Source organism: Pinus tabuliformis, chromosome 3_2 (genome assembly GCF_031772625.1).
Source record: "Pinus tabuliformis cultivar Carrire ecotype Pingquan chromosome 3_2, CPIR1, whole genome shotgun sequence".
NCBI lineage: Eukaryota > Viridiplantae > Streptophyta > Pinopsida > Pinales > Pinaceae > Pinus > Pinus tabuliformis.
In genome coordinates, this window is record NC_142302.1 from 594,009,311 (window position 1) to 594,026,904 (window position 17,594).

General features: G+C 31.0%; 1 pseudogene; it reads right to left on the reverse strand.

The window, feature by feature from the left end:
- Window positions 1-14,943: 14,943 nt before the first annotated feature.
- LOC149181974 (uncharacterized) lies at window positions 14,944-15,836 on the reverse strand (annotated as a pseudogene).
- Window positions 15,837-17,594: the final 1,758 nt, after the last annotated feature.

The window sequence follows — 17,594 nt, forward strand, 5'->3', positions numbered from 1 at the left end:
GACACATGAATCATTCATGTCAATAAACCCATTTATCTTATCATAGAATCCAGCCATATCAATTAGAGAATCTCCTACCTGAGAATCCCTAAAGAAGCCTGGAAAACACCAGCAAAGAAAGTTGCAGTGAATGCAAGTTGCAAGTACAACACAGGCTCTCTGGTTGGAGAAACCTCCTCTCTGAGCATGGCTCCGAGAAGCAGAGAAGCAATAGACACGGGCCCAACTGCAAGATCCCTGGAGCTACCAAGTGCCGAATAGATTAAGGGTGGAACGAAGCTTGAATCTGCCCCAAAACGAGAGAATTATGTGAGAAAGAAATATTTTTTAACAAATTATTCATCATAGTTCAAGGTTCACAGGCTGGAACACTCACACAGCCCGATGATGGGTGGCAAGCTAGCTAGCTTGGCATAACTGCTGCCCTGAAACATCCAGGTCACGCGTTATCAGCCATAACTTTCAATTTGAAAAACACAAACATTTAATGATCTGTTAATGGCTGCCTAACGTACCAGACCAGAATAGGTTGCTTACAGCGACGGCGATAATGGCAATGCGGCCGACAACTTACAGCGAAGGCGATATGGCAACGCGAAGGCGATAAAGCCGGTTTGACATGTTACACTATCTGTGCATGCACCCAATGATTTATGTGCACAGGTCTTATGCTGTAGAAAAACATGATAATTTGACACGCGTCGGGTATTCTGCATGTTTCTTCGCCAGGAGACGATTTACCAAGCTCGTTTCTTCGCCTTCGCTAAGATCTTAGATCAGTTGCCAATTTGCATTATACTTAAAGTTTCGACCCAAAACTTGGTTCGTTGATTTCATTAAATTGTAACTATCGAGATTGGGGCACTAATAAGTACGTGCACAGCAGGAACACCTTTACAGTGGGTTCGGCTGGCCAACCAGCGCCACTCGGGCTAGTCACTCCCACCTTCCTTTCAGTGACGCACGTTAATTTATTTATTTTATTAGTGGCTTTAATATTTTAGTCACTCCGTCCTCTCGCTGAAATATGTTACGTTATTTATTTTATTGATCGCCAACTTCATGGAGGTTTCGACGCGTACATCCAACTGGTTCTCAAAGACTTGTTTTTCAAATAACGCTCTCTCTCTTTAATGTTGCAACGGTTCACTGATGACTGTGAAAGGTCATCTTAGATCACGAAAGTGCAGAGCATATAACGAAAAGATTACGGTTCAGGTTTGAAATAATTGATTATTCGTTACGAATTGTACTTAATTGAACAAACGATAATCACATGGGATGACAGCTATTATTTAAGGTGTATATGATATTATTTTAAGAATTTTCATCACTAATGTATTAACCTCTCAGTCCAATTATTCGAATCATGGTTCACTTACAATTTAATTGAATTGGCATGATGCTCTAATTGTGCCGAAATGCTGTTGTTATTATAATATATTTGATTTAGAAATTGTTGTGCTGCAGATACTGTCTTCGGTCCTTGGTCAAAACAGGATTTGTTGCTGAGGTTTGCAGATTTGATTAACAGAATTTGGTATCTCCACAGGCAGTTGTTACACAGCTCCCAGCACCCCACCATCTTCTCACCTCTCGGTCCACTTCGACTTCTCCGCTGTCACTGGCTTGGACGAATTAGGTCACCTTCACTTACTTGGTCTAATTAGTCCCATCCGGAGCTTGATAGGGGGAATTTATAAACACTTCGCAAAATAATTGTTGGTCTATTAGAATTTGCAAACGATATTTAACATAAATTAACATCGAAAGAAGAACTTAGAAGATAGTGATACCTCAAATTTTCGAGAGAAAATTCACACAGGCAAACTTGTTTGTGACTGCCAATTACTCTCGATGTTTCCCTGCATATGATGGCTAAGCTCCTTGAAAGTTTTTTCATTAGTCTTGTATTTGGCAATTAATTTTATTTAAATATATAGCTTGCCATTTCTAATCTCTCGCCTTTGGCAAATAATTTTATAATTTTATTTAAATATATTGCTATCGTTTGACAAAAGCTGACTAGAAAATTTTGAGAGGCCTCTATTCTTTTATTTTAGCAGTCCACTACATAAAACCATGCACTAACCTTTCCCCTAGCCTTTGCAAATGATCTCTTTGAAGATATGTAGTCCTAATATGGAAGTCTCTTGTTGTTAATTACAAAATAATTGGTAGCACATGCTGTCGAACATTTTACTGGACACGTTGTGATCCCGTACATCTGTCAGCCAACAGAATTGTTTAGCAGAGGCGACTGGACACTTCAGTGAAGGCAAACAGCTAGAAACAGTCTCTCCCAGAATTAGACGTGGGACACGTGCCACTGATTGAGGAGAGGACGTCGGCTCTGCTCCATGTGAGCCCACCCCTAGGCAGGGACTAGTTGCCTTGCAACACCTCTTCTTTTCTTTACGAACTATATCTACGTTAGTGGCCTCAAGATTCCCATTTGAACACAGTTCATGTCTCCACTCTCGCTGTCTTTTGTAGGTTCACTCAACCTTGCCCCATGGCCGTGGGAGTGATGAATCCCCTTCGAGCAATCACTACAACTTCATCTAAACCTTCACGTTCGGACGATATAAAACCCTATTCTTGCATGTTCACACAACTTCATATATATATGGTAGCATGGCTTCTCAACCTCCTTATCCATTGACCTAAGAGAAAAAGATAATTCAATTCGGATATAAAGTTTGTTCGGATAACTCCAACTGTAATGAGAGCTTCCATATATTTCTCATTAATTTGTAAAATAGAGATTTAAATGCAACCACATTTAAATTAAATGCCATTCTAATTAGTTTGTGAAAATTGAGCAACATGACCGAGTCTCAAACTTCGAAGCACTCCGGAAACAGATAGTCCACACGTGGTACTGTTACATACAGCTAGTTTTTGGTACCTGAACCTTCGCTATAATTAAATGATTGGTGATTCGTGAAACAGTCTGTGGAATATTTTCACATCAACATTTCAAAACGACGTCAACATATGCAATTATGCGGCATTTGTGTGATTCGATTGGGAAATCTGTGGTAGTAGGCAAAATCTTAAAGGATGGATGGTTGGCATTTTGCAACTAATATACCTGCAGTTGTACTTCTGTTAATGTAAGCGATCAAAATGGCTATTGAAACTGGTTGTCCTATGGATTTAAGGCTTCTGGTCAACATCAAAACTTGGAAGATATTGTATGGGAAGGCAGAAAATGATTTTGATTTTGTAGATCTTCTCTTCAGCTTTTCTCACGCTGCCAACCGGTTCTGTTATTAAATTGCTTTCAGCGTTGAATCGCACAAAGAGAATCGGCTGCCTCGCGTACCTTTAAAACAGCGTAGACAAGCTTCAGACTGTGTTTATGAATGCGGAGAAATCCCATTTTGGAACCAAATGTTATGTCTACCCATCCTAACGACTTCCTTAGAATACAGTCGGTCCCACTGTTTATTACGTTTGCGGTTCTCAGGGTGCAGGTTACGGTATTACCCACTATTTTACCACTTAGAGGGTGGCCGCTGTGCCTGCAGCCATAATATGAGCTATACGGTGTAGCCGCATAACTTCTCCAACGGAGATGACACTAATAGCGCAGGAAGCGGCCCCAGAGGTTATGTGAAGAGACTGTTACCTTCATAATTACGGATGACTTGGAGATATCTCTCTCCTCAACCATCACTAGCCTTAACTTGCTGAATAAGCTCAATATCAAAGATTTAACGGATTTAGCTGAGCGAAATGTGACTTTCGGTCCCAAAGAGGCAAGGAGTTACTATACCTGCGATATTTTTTTTGTGTTCATAATGCTGTTGACAGGGAAGGGATAACAATTTTATGTTTATTAGGCACTGGAGCTGCTTTGGACTTCTCTGGCTTCTACCACGACTTTGATCGACGTTTTTGGTCTGTCTCTCCACCAGTAAATGAAGATAAGAGCGATTTGAAATTCTTAATCGCCGAGAGTATATGTTGTGTTTTCCTTCTAATGCCTGTTGTCAATACAACCCTTGCAGCTGAGATAAAACTTGTATCACTTCGTGTTGCAGGGTGGAAGATAAGTATTATAGGCAAACAATTGTCTGCTTGCTTGCTTTTATATATATATATATATTATTCTCTAAATATTTTTAAAAAATTAATAAACATAACCTACTATGATCAATTTACTGAAAACTTTTCTATAATTTTATGACATAAATTAAATATAATAAATAGGTCTAAAAATACAAAATTATGGTCTATATGAAATAATCATTAAACAAATAGATTATAAAATGATAATTAATTAAAATAAATATTCTTAAATACATTAAAGACTAACCAAAGTTGAGGTTTTCAACAGTTTAATATTTTTTGGATTTTTTTCAATTTTATTTAAAATGTGGCCATAGAATTGTTTGTTTAAATTATATATTCTATGTATTTTTAATGTCATTGAAAATGTTTAGGATGGTAGTTTTGTTTAGGTTTGTTTAATTTATAGACGAAATATAATATTTTTTTGAGTTAATTCTAATAAAAAAAATTTAATATTTTAAAAAATTTGAGTTTAAGTTGTTTAATTTGTAGAATCAAGAGCGTTAAAGAGCCTTTGAGGATGCTAAATTAATTTAGGTATTTAAAAATGTATTTTAAACAAAAATGATAAAAATTATAACTTTTTCATCTATAAACTAGACTATACATTTTATTTATAATTTAAAAATACAATTTGAAAAAAAAAAAATTCTAAATTAAAAAAATTATAATAATTTAGAATATATTTATATTTAAAAATTCTTTTGATATAAATAATGTCTTTTCAATTTAATTTTAAAAAAATCTTAAATTATATATAAAATAATAAATATTATATTTAATTATAATATTATATAATATTAAAATATAAAGATGATTTTGTCTTAAAAACATTATATAATTGATTATTATTTTTTGTTAATACAAAATATATATAGAAATTCAACTTGAATAATGTAACAAGTATATATAAAATTGGGAATTAATCGAGAGAACAAATTCTTATTTTAAATTTACTAAATATCATTGTAAGTTTATTGTAAACTTGGATATCTCAATTACGGTAAGAAATAAATAATTTTATTCGCATTTAAATTTTAATATTATTTAATTTTATGTGATATATTAATTTTTTTATATTAAATAATAATAATAAATATAAATGTGAGTTTTAAATATATATAAAATTTAAGTATATTTCATTTTCATTATCATTATGATATAATAATTAATAATTTTTTTATTTTTAATTATAAATCAAAATTTATTTATTCTATTTTTATTAGTTATATAATTTAATAAATTAATAACATTTTCTCCACACTTTAATGTCCATATTTTTATGTAATCAAAATTATTTTAAAAGTTTAATGTGTATTTACTTTCACTTTTTTAAAATGATATGAAAATTATTTCACTATATATTATTGAGTTAGTGTAAATGTGTATATTTTATATACAGTAATTAACATCCATCTTAAGTCTAAATTTTAAATTTATAAAATATTGAAAGGGTTGAAATATTTATACTTCATCTATCTAAAATTAATCAGAAACAGACCATCTCATTCTCTTTAAATAGAATGGGATGAATATGACATCCTTAAATAAAATATGTTTGCATGAAATAAGATACACATTATAAGTGTTTTAATACTAGTAACAATATAAAAACATTGTGTAGATGAGTGAAGGAAATAATGACCTGTATAGTCTCTAGCAATTACTACAAATTTGTCTCATGGTCACACCTACAACATTCCCACAAATTTGTCTCATGGTCACACCTACAACATTCCCACAAATGTCTCATACTCCTCTTCAGAGGTTGATCAGTGCACCTATAATTTAATAAATTAATAACATTTTCTCCACACTTTAATGTCCATATTTTTATGTAATCAAAATTATTTTAAAAGTTTAATGTGTATTTACTTTCACCCTTTTAAAATAATAGAAAATTATTTCACTATATATTATTGAGTTAGTGTGAATGTGTACATTTTATATACAGTAATTAACATCCATCTTAACTCTAAATTTTAAATTTATAAAACATTGAAAGGGTTGAAATATTTATACTTTATCTATCTAAAATTAATCAGAAACCGACCATCTAATTCTCTTTAAATAAAATGCGATAAATATGACATCCTTAAATAAAATATGTTTGCATGAAATAAGATACACATTAGAAGTGTTTTAATACTAGTAACAATATAAAAACATTGTGTAGATGAGTGAAGGAAATAATGACCTGTATAGTCTCTAGCAACTACTACAAATTTGTCTCATGGTCACACCTACAACATTCCCACAAATGTCTCCTACAACATTCCCACAAATGTCTCATACTCCTCTTCAGAGGTTGATCAGTGCACCATGACCCTAACCCTGAACATGAGCACTACACAAATTAACAAATTCGTCGGTGTTGCCAAAAGACAATATATCAGCGTTTCTCTCCCTCACTACTCCAAGGGATATTTGTATATTTTCAATTGCCTCGACGCACTTTTGTAGTCTATGCCAACATTGATGGCAACAATTTCCTTTCTCAACAATGCCAGCGGATCCTACGGAAGCCCATCACACCCGTCGTATTTTGTTCAAAGAGAACTCTCGTTGATCTTTATGAGTCTCCCCACATCTAAATTTGTATTAGAGAAGTGGAAGGGGCATATTAGAGAAATAAGCTCCTCATTGATGATGGCGTGAGCATAGAACACAAATCCTCCTTGTAAACATTATTTTGTTCATGATCTGAAATAAATCAATTTATTGAGTGAGATAATTCAGACAGGTTGAAGAAAATTCATAAAGGATATAAAGAACATTACGTCTCAAAGTTTTAACACTCTTGTTTACCTGGAAATTTAATCGGTCAAGTGTTAAGAGTTATAGTTTGAAATTGAACAATCAAAATGAGTCCAAAAGAACTTGGAATATCAATTTAACAGTCATAACAATATATTATATAAATACATTTTTATTAATAAAAAAAGCAACTCAAGTTATATTTTTCATATCGGTGGTTTATCATATATTTAACCTAGTATCAAAGTAGACCAATTATAGCCTACTCAAACCTACAAGAATGCCAACAGATCCTACGCAAGACAATCACACCCGTCGCATTTTGTTCAAAGAAAGAACTCTCGTTCATCTTTATGAATTTCCCCGCATCTAAATTTGTATTAGAGAAGTGGAAGGGGCATATTAGAGAAATAAGCTCCTCATTGATGATGGCGTGAGCATGGAACACAAATCCTTCTTGTAAACATTATTTTGTTCATGATTTGAAATAAGTCAATTTACTGAGTGAGATATTTCAAATAGGTTGCGAAGAAAATTCATAACTCTCGTTCGTCTTTATGAGTCTCACCACATCTAAATTTGTATTAGACAAGTCGAAGGGGCATATTAGAGAAATAAGCTCCTCATTGATGATGGCGTGAGCATAGAACACAAATCCTTCTTGTAAACATTATTTCCCCGCATCTAAATTTGTATTAGAGAAGTGGAAGGGGCATATTAGAGAAATAAGCTCCTCATTGATGATGGCGTGAGCATAGAACACAAATCCTTCTTGTAAACATTATTTTGTTCATGATTTGAAATAAGTCAATTTACTGAGTGACATATTTCAAATAGGTTGCGAAGAAAATTCATAAAGAATATAAAGAACATTACCCTTCAAAGTTTTAACACTTTTGCTTACTTGTAGTTTAGTAATTTATATATAGCCCACGGGGCTTTGGATTGACGTGCGCTGTTAAGGCACTCCTTGCGATAGGTCACTGGTTCAATTCCTCGTGGGTACTTAGTTTAGTCTTAACCTAGAAAAAAAAAGTTTAGTAATTTATAATATAATCTGTTAAGAGTTATGTTCTGGAACCAGTATATTTTTTGTTAATAGAAAATACAACTCATGTTGTATTTTTCACATCTCTGGTTTATCATGTATATATATGTTTAACATGATATCAAAGTACACAAATTATTACCCTACTCAAGCCTGCCCCACTTGTTTTTTTGTGGCATTGTAGACCTTCGCTAATTATTAACTCTGACCATTTTTCTTTCCCGATCTTTTTATTGACTGCACACTCTTGCTCCTGGCTATTCTTAATCTTGAACCATAACACCTCCTGCTGCATATATGCTTGTCTTTCCACTTGCCTATTTCATTGTTGCGCAGACAAACAATACTTTTCTCAGCGCTATATGTGCCATTCTAAAGCTGTATTCTCTAAATACACACTCCATACACTGCTCAGGATTTATCTAATTTAATTTTAAAGTTTTATGTTTCTTTGCCCCCGACCGGAAGCTTGGGAATGCTCGTCTTTGTTAGCATTATTTGGCTATCGATGACATGGATTGAAGAAAGTGGATTACTCATTTTGGTGCTCGATTTCCATTCAGTCTTTCAGAGCAAAGGAAGTGCTTTGAGAGCCCTACATACTGTTGTCTTCTCTGAGCTCACGGGCATTGAGGATGTTGGGTAAAGATTTTTGAGCTCACCGGCATTCAGGATGTTGGGTAAAGATTTTTGGTTGAACTCCTTCAATTTTGAACAAAGGGAATGATTATCGAAAAGATTGACCTTTGTTATTATTGTTGTTTACAAAGTTATTTACAATATCAAAATTGTTGAGACAATTTCTCATGAGGACAGTGTTTCGATGAGCATGTGAACGAGCCGAGCGACGGGTAATCACCATGTTGAATCACTAAGCCAATCCAATTTTAGAGAACTGGATTTCTATCCAAAAAAAAAACGAAAAGTTCATATTCACCTGGTCGAGATCCTGCTCTTTCAAAAATTATCAAATGCCAACATTGTGACCGAGTTACCCATGTGAATGATCATTGTTTCCGCTATTTTGAAAGATTTCTAAAAATTGAACTAAGTGTTCGTGGTTGAGACCTCAATGGTCTCCTTTTTCAAAACAATAGGGAACACTTTCTCTAGCTGAAGATATGGAAGAATCCCGGGAACTAAAATAAGCGTTACAGTTTTATTGGTCATCCTTAAACCATTATTGGTTGAGACCTCGAGTTCTTCCAACTTGTGTCATCATCTCAGAGAGCACATTCCATGTATTGTTGTCATACATTGCTTTATTTTTGTATTGGAGTTCTCTTCTTAGACACTCATATACCCCTTCCTTTTATTGTTGTCATGCATTGTTTTATTTTTATATTAGAGTTCTCTTTTTAGACTCTCATATACCCCTTTAGATTAAAGGGAAATGTTGAACACCTAATACTTTAAAAAAATTATTGTATGAAAATTAAATAGTTAAAAAATAAAAAAATAAATAAAAAAAAACTTTTAACAATATGTTATTATATTATAAATATATATTTTGTTAATAGAAATAAAACTCATTCTTTATCTTTCATATCTCTTGTTTATCATGTATGTGTTCAACAAATAATCCATACTGCCTACAGTCTGAACGCAGGTTAATTGATAAAGAAATGAGCCGAAAATATTAATGAAGCGTTTTAAAATGATTTAAAGTAAATCTATTTCGTTATGCTTAACTTGAATATGCATTAGCCGTTAAGCAGATTTCGTAAACATCCACATAAACATTAAGCCGATTAAAAAATGTCTGAGCAATTTGGTTACAAAATGAAAGCTCCATCCAATCAATTTATGTAAATTGGTTTCATATCAGTCAATGTTACCAGACCTGTCTCCAATACTAGTCTCCTCCTACACAGTAACAACTACAACTGAACAATGATATACTAGTACTATTCTTGAGAACTTCGATTTGTATACCGTACTGAAAAGAACATTACTAAAAACAATATTAAAAGTTTACTTCGTCACTGCTATAAATTTCTCAAGTCCCCACACACATCCAGTGTGGAAGGGGATCCCTTATACAACGCAGCATGTTAACCATGGTTCGATTAACCTCAAACAGAGCCAAACACGGGTTTAAGAGAACATGTGAATCACGCATGCTAAGGTATCCAACTTGAAATCGAGTATCCCCACGCACATCCAGTGTGGAAGGGGATCCCTTACACAACACAGCATGTTAACCATGATTCGATTCAACTCAAACAGAGCCAAACACGGGTTTAAGAGAACATGTGAATCACGCATGCTAAGGTATCCAACTTGAAATCGAGTATCAATCATATGTTGAAGACATGATTGCCGCTAAATCAAAACCTGCATTAATTGGGAGTGCAATAATTTCTCTTTAAATGGGAGTCGGGTGTGTTTCGAACTCCAGATTTTTGGCTCTAATACCACTTTTGGCTCTAATACCACTTGTTGGAGTCACGATTGCGGTTACACCAAAACCCCCAGGTGTTAGTAAACAAAGACATCGCTAGATTTAAGCACATGCCACAAAACACACAAAGAGCGTTGACCTTCTACAACGCCACAGAAAGCCAACAATCTCCCCCCAACTAGAACCTAGTATGTTTCGAACAGTGTTAGGAATCTCAAGTTCAGTATGGTGATATAATGTTAAGAATCCCAAGTCCAACATGGAAATATAAGGTTTTGACCTATCCATCCATCAAGCCTCTATATAATTAATATTAATTTTTATTAAGCTTTAGTTTTAATTTTATTTTAGTTTATTTATTTTTTTATTATAATTTTATTTTAAATAATTTCATTATTTTAACTAAACATTACATTATATAAAGTTTTACAACATTGCTTCCCTATCATATTTTTTCAATTTTAATTTATTTTAAATAATTTAACAGAGTAAAATAACAATATATAAAGTTTTATAACATTACTAATATTTTTTCAATTTTAATTTATTTTAAATAATTTAACAGAGTAAAATAACAATATATAAAGTTTTATAACATTACTACCCTACTAATTTATAGAACACCTCTCAAATGCAATAAAATAATTTTAAAAATATCACTAAATAATCATAATAGTGTCAAAATTCATTCGTAGAACGAGAAAACTTATATCTTTACATTAAAAAAAGAATAAATAATTCTTCAAGTATTTGAAATATTAATATAATTCAAAAATAGAAATTAAGATTTATTTAGTATAAATAGTTATTTTTAAAAAATTTAAAAATATATATCAAACTAAAATAAATATTAATTTCTCTTTTTGAATTATAATAAATAATTTTTTTTGAATTATGGTAAAATGTCAAAAGTGTTAATTTTTTTTAATCTCAATAATAATAATAACAAAAATGTTTTAAAAAAAATCTATTTTCATATTGAAAACATCCCAATTGACTTGAACATCAATTAAATTGAAAAATTGAATAAAATTTATGGTTAATTATAACAATAGAGTGTTTATTTTATCGTAAAATATTTAAAAATTTAATTTAATTATCAGTAATTATTAGGTGCACAACAATCATTGAACTCTATCAAATATTGTAAAATAATTTAAGTAGTAGTCACATATCAAAGATTGAAATGCAACTTCAAAGAAATGGCAACATTTTTCTATTTTAATAAAATTGATTAATTAAAAGAAAATATATGAACATGAGTTATTATTTTTTTATGAAGATAATGATAATTAAAGTCATCTAATACTAATATAGTGCATCATACCTTAAAAACTTATGAAATTAATCAAAATTTTATGGCATATTTCTATGATTCAAAAAAAAGAAAAAAGCATTACCAAATCAGCGTATTTTTATAATTTTAATAGATAAAAAAATTGGTATTATGAAAAATAATTTGAAAATTAGAAATTGCACAATATAAGAGTACTTTTCATCTTCACAACTCTTAATTATAAATTAATACTATATATATATATTTATTTAATTATTTTTATTATTACAAATTAATCCAATAAATTTAATTACGTTTACTATTACAAATTAATCCAATAAACATTTTTTTCCCGGGACCAAGTCATAATGAACCTAAAATCTCTATTCAGTCGTGTATTTATAACGAATTATGATTATTAATGTACATATCAGATGACAAAAGAGCTCCCGGTCCAAGCTCATCCGGCACCAGCTCCTCGTGGACATCACGTTTTACCTCGATCATTAGTCTTGGGTTTTTTACGGTGTTGTTCTCTCAGACACTTTCAATCCACCCTAACGTTTGATATCCTTTCTTATTAAAAAGAGATAAAAATATAACAGTAACAAATGAACCTTTCAAGTTATTTTAATAATTAATTAACTATTTTTGTTGATTTTAATATGTTTTATAATAAACCCATCACATCTTTAACTATATTATATTACATAAACATATTTTAAAATACCAAAATCTCCAATAATAAATTTATTAATAATCACATCAAAATTAATCCTATAATCAATTCGAATCTAACCTAACTTAACATCTGAAATAACAAAACTTCTACGCTACAATAATCTTACTCGCGCAAATCCAATTTTGATAAAATAAAATTTATAACAATATTAACCGTGTTATTAAAATAAAATTTTAATAATATCAAACTTGAAAATTAAAAAATATCATGCTATTGGAAAAAAAAAATTGATAAATCATAAGTATATCCTTGTAATAGTTTTTGCCTCATGCACAAATATCGAGCATTGGAAAAATGATAACTTGGGATTACGTCCTTCTCAAAGATGACATGCCCAAATATTTTTGATGGTTAGATACTACATAGGGTCGAGCGATTGCCCTTATATATCTGCAAGTGAAGCTGCGGATATTATAGGAGCAATATGTCTCTGCAGAGCATTCATAACTTCAGTTCAATGTTGTTTATTTATTTTATATGGAATTTATTTTATATGAAGAGTAGGTTTGTTTTTAAAAATTTTGAAGTCTAGTTTTATTTTATTTTTTTGAAGTCTAGTTTAAAACAACGGTATTCCTTTCATTTTCTTTTATAATATTATAATTGAAAATATAATTGATTTTACATTCCATACAAATTAAATATGATATTTTATAAATAATATTAAAATTTAACAGAAAGTTTTAAGTTTATAAATAATATTAAAATTTATTGGAAATTTTGGAGGCAGTTTAGTTAGTGATCAAAGTAATGTAAAATATGTAAAAATTGAGAAATTCAAAATTCATTAAAGTGGTGACCTAGTTTATAGAGAAGAGAAGAAGCTATACACCCCAAACTTAGTTTAGGGATACTACAAGAAGCTATAAACTACAAAAGCTTAAAAAAATTACAAATTATTAAATTCCTTAAATGATTAAAAATATATATATACATTAAAAATTTTAAAATAAAATAATATTAAGTAATTAAAATTATTATAAAATTAATTTATAATATTTGTTTAATTGAAAATTAACTTATTAAGATTTATGATATCAATATTAATACATTTATTAGTTTTTAGTTTCTAACATCATTATAGAGTTTAGGTTATTTATAGTTTTTTGATATTAATATTTATGTTCATATTAGTTCTTTAGATTTTAATATTAATTTAGTTTTTAGTTTAAGATTTTGTTTTAAAGATATTAAATAAATTATATTAATTTATAATAAATTAAAATTAAAATTAAAAATCAGGTTTCATTATAACTTCTTTCTGGCCGACCTGTGCTTTGCCTCTAATATTCGTCCCTCTTGAGTATTTATTTCCTCCATCTGGCTCTCCTTTTATCATCTTTCTCTTTACCCTGATGATGGATCCCATTTGGGATTTGAAACGTTGGTGTAAAAACTCTATTACTGTGGATTCTCCGGACAAAAATTCAAAATGCACAAACCACAGATCTCTGAAATCCAATTAACTTATTTATTTTTGTTATTTAATTATATATTAATTTTTAAACCATAAAAATAATACCTTAACAATACATTTATTTACCAACAATCATATTTTGAAAGAAGTATTAACAAAATACCATTTTTATCCGATAATATATTTTTCCATTAACCTTAGGTCACATTAACTTCAACTCCCCTAAAGGATCTACTAGTTCACGACTAAATAAATTTTACGTGAGCGACTTATATTAACCCAATGTTCTTCAAGTTAAGCCCCTCTAAAAATAACGAGCTTTCGGCCCCTTGGCGTCGAGCTTTATGTCCCTTAGTGTTAAACTCTGTGCAAGGTTCAAAACCTTTTGAAATAAGCTGTAGAAATTCTGTCTATGGACGGAGATATGTCAGTAACTAGCTTAAAATAATTTGAAATACTGCAACAATGAAAATAAAAAGATCTTAACGCATATATTCAAATTATTAACAAAATTATATATAAATAATAATATTGATGTTTTAGTTTTACGCCAATCCAATCGTCATTTTACATTTATCAACCCATCAAATATATTTTATATACAAGTAATAATATTAATATTTTGAATATACCCCAATTAGTAATGTACATCCATCCCAAACAGAACAAAACAAACTAAAATTAAGGACCGGTCAACATTTTTCTAAAAGAAAACCATAATCAATAATTAATAATATATAAATAAAATATGTAACCATCAAAAAATTTTCAGCTATAAAACTGAATTACCATCCTGCGATATTTATGCAACAAGTTAAATTTCATATTACTTTAAAAGCATAGTTTTTAGACAGCAGATTAGCATTGAAATAGAAACTATAAGATCCGATGTGATGTTACGAAATCGATACTACATAGATGCCCGAATCACTTGTCCTCAAATCTAAACTAAAGTAAATACTACTTACTTCTGTTAAACCTCCATTAAAAGCAAATAGTGCACCTTGTTCTGTATGCGACCTCTGAATTACACTGCCAAATACTTGCAAAAAAATTCTTTCGATTAACGACCATCCTGAAAATACATATTCAAAATTGAAATACGCCCTCCACACTGCAACACCAAAAAGACATAACTTGACATCAGTATTCTCTTGACGAGCAGCAAACAACACATGTCCTTTCGTATATTAAGGACTTCAAATCACTGTTACCTTCATGTATTTGCAGAGACGGCAGCACCGAAAACATCGTTCAAAGGCGTAGTTGAAACCATAGAAGCCCATAACAGCTCCAGTGCCTAATAAATATAAAATTATTATGGTCTTCCCATTAACAGCATTACCAACACAAACTACAAAAAACAAGTCCCATTAATAGCAGCTCCAGTGCCTAATAAGTCCCATTAACAGCATTATGAACCCAAACTATAAACAGCAATAGTATCTCCTTACCTCATTGGGACCGACACTCGCGTTTCGCTCCGCCAAATGCGATAAATCTTTGACATTGAACTTATTGAGCAAGTTAAGGCTGGTGATGGTTGACGAGGGAGATATCTGTAAGTCTTCGGTAATTATGAAGGTAACCGTTTCCTTCACATATCCTCCCCCACAGCTTCCACTTCCACTGACTCCTGCGGCATCAGTTCTAACTCCCATGGAAGGGTTCTGCAATTGCAACTGATAGCTCATAGTGTTGCCACAGGAACACCTGCCGCCTTTCTCACAGCTAATATGGTGGGTACCGATCTCGTACACGTTCCCGCAACCGTAATATACTGTGGGTGGGGGTGCTGACTGTCGGCTTTATTCGAAGGATGTTGTTGGAAAGGTTAGGTATAAACTTAGGCTCCAGTAAGTCGGATTTCTCGGAAAGCATAAACATATTCTGCAGCTTGTCTACGCTGTCGTAAAGATTTGTGAGGCAGCCGATTTTCTTTGCTTTTTTCAACGCTGAAATCAATTTCAGAACGGAACCCGTTGGCAGCGTGAGAAAGCTGAAGAGAAGATCGACAAAATCCTTTCCTGCCTCCGCATACAATATCTTCCGACTTTGCTTGTTCACCAGAAGCCTTAAACTCATGCAACGAGCAGTTCTGCTTGCCATCTGGATCACTTCACAACTGCAAAGGAAAATCTGAGCAGAGTCGAACTATAACGTCACGAAACTCGATTTAAAGAAGGTGGTCGCACACCTCCCAAAATTGACGTTTTAGTCGACCGTCAATGTACTGTGTGAATGATGCGAATCTCGATCAACCATTGTCATTTTAGATTTTGCTTACGACCGCAGATTTTCGGATTTAATACCACATGTGACAAGCATTCCTTAACGTCCGCCTCCAGTTATGTGAAAATATAATTGAGAACCCGTTTGATAAATTGCCATTCAATAATAGTCAAGTTTTAGGTACCTAAACTTGCCCTTATTGTATTGTATGACATGTAGACTATATCTGCTTCCCATTATCGTCTAAGTACAATCTTTTGTATGTCTTTTAGTTCTGCAAGATTTTCGGTGCATACATGGTATAGGTACAGTAGAAAATTTAAGCAAAAAGTTCAAAATTTCTGGGATAACAAGGACAATGGGAAATTTAGTTGTGGCATATTTCAATTTTTGAATAATATATATTAGTATAGATTTTGGGATAACAAGCACTTTAGTTGTAGCATATTTAAAATTTTGAATAATATATATTAGTATAGATTTATTTTATTCACAGATTTTTAAGATTTTAGAGGGATAATTTTTCTTTTTGTGTAAATATTTTTAGAGTGCAAAATACAATATGTTATTTTCTGTTTTTGAAATTATTTTTAAATGCTAAATAAAATATATATAAAACTAAATAAAAAATCAACCATCAGTGTATAGATATATATGAAGTTGATATAGATATAAGTTAGGTAACATAGATCTTCAAGAAGTTTACTTGAATTTCTAGCTAAAATATTTCTGAAAAGTATAAGATTTAAACATATAATCAAAATTTTTTTACTTCCAATTAATTTACAACAAATTCATTTTTTTTAATTATAACAAATATTATTTTTCTATTTAAAATATAATTATTTTATTTTATTTTTATTTTAAAGAAGCAAAAGCTGATGGGTAAACTTACCCATTCCATCGTACTCATATTAAGTTGTAGAATAAAAATTAATACCATAGTTTTAAAGTAATAAAAAAACATAAATAAAAATTAATATGGTTTATAATTAATTAAAAAAAATTAATACCATAGTGTTGTGGTATACTTTTCTATTTTAAATGGTATATTTTTTTATTTATTTTAAATAATACTAAATATGCTATATAGAACTTTCTAAATTAAAACATAGAAAGTATAAATATTGTTATGAACTTCTAATTTCAAAATAACGATGATAGTAAAATAACTTTGCAAGATTATAGTGATGAAGATATTTATTAGTTAAAATTTTTATAATATTAAATATTATTGTATAATTTTTATTTTATAATATAAAATTATATTTATATATATATGGGTGGCTTGGAAAGAGAGCGTGATGGGTGCGCTTAGTAGCTAGGTGTATTATATAAAAGCTTCGATCGCAATGTATTATTGCATACTCTCTCATATAGATTATTTATGGGAAGCATTTAATTGTTTTCAGGTGAGATCTTTCTTTCGTAGATGCAATTTTTTATGAATTCATTGTGTAATAAAAGCGTGTAATTATACCGTGGCTACTATTGATGACATTACTAGTCCCAAAGCTTATTTCAAAAGCTATATTTCCCAAAGGGGTATGTTCCAATTCTTTTTATTGCTTCATATTGGAGGAAATAATATGTCTTGCATACAATCAAGGAACTTTCAGTGTTTAAGGGAAATTG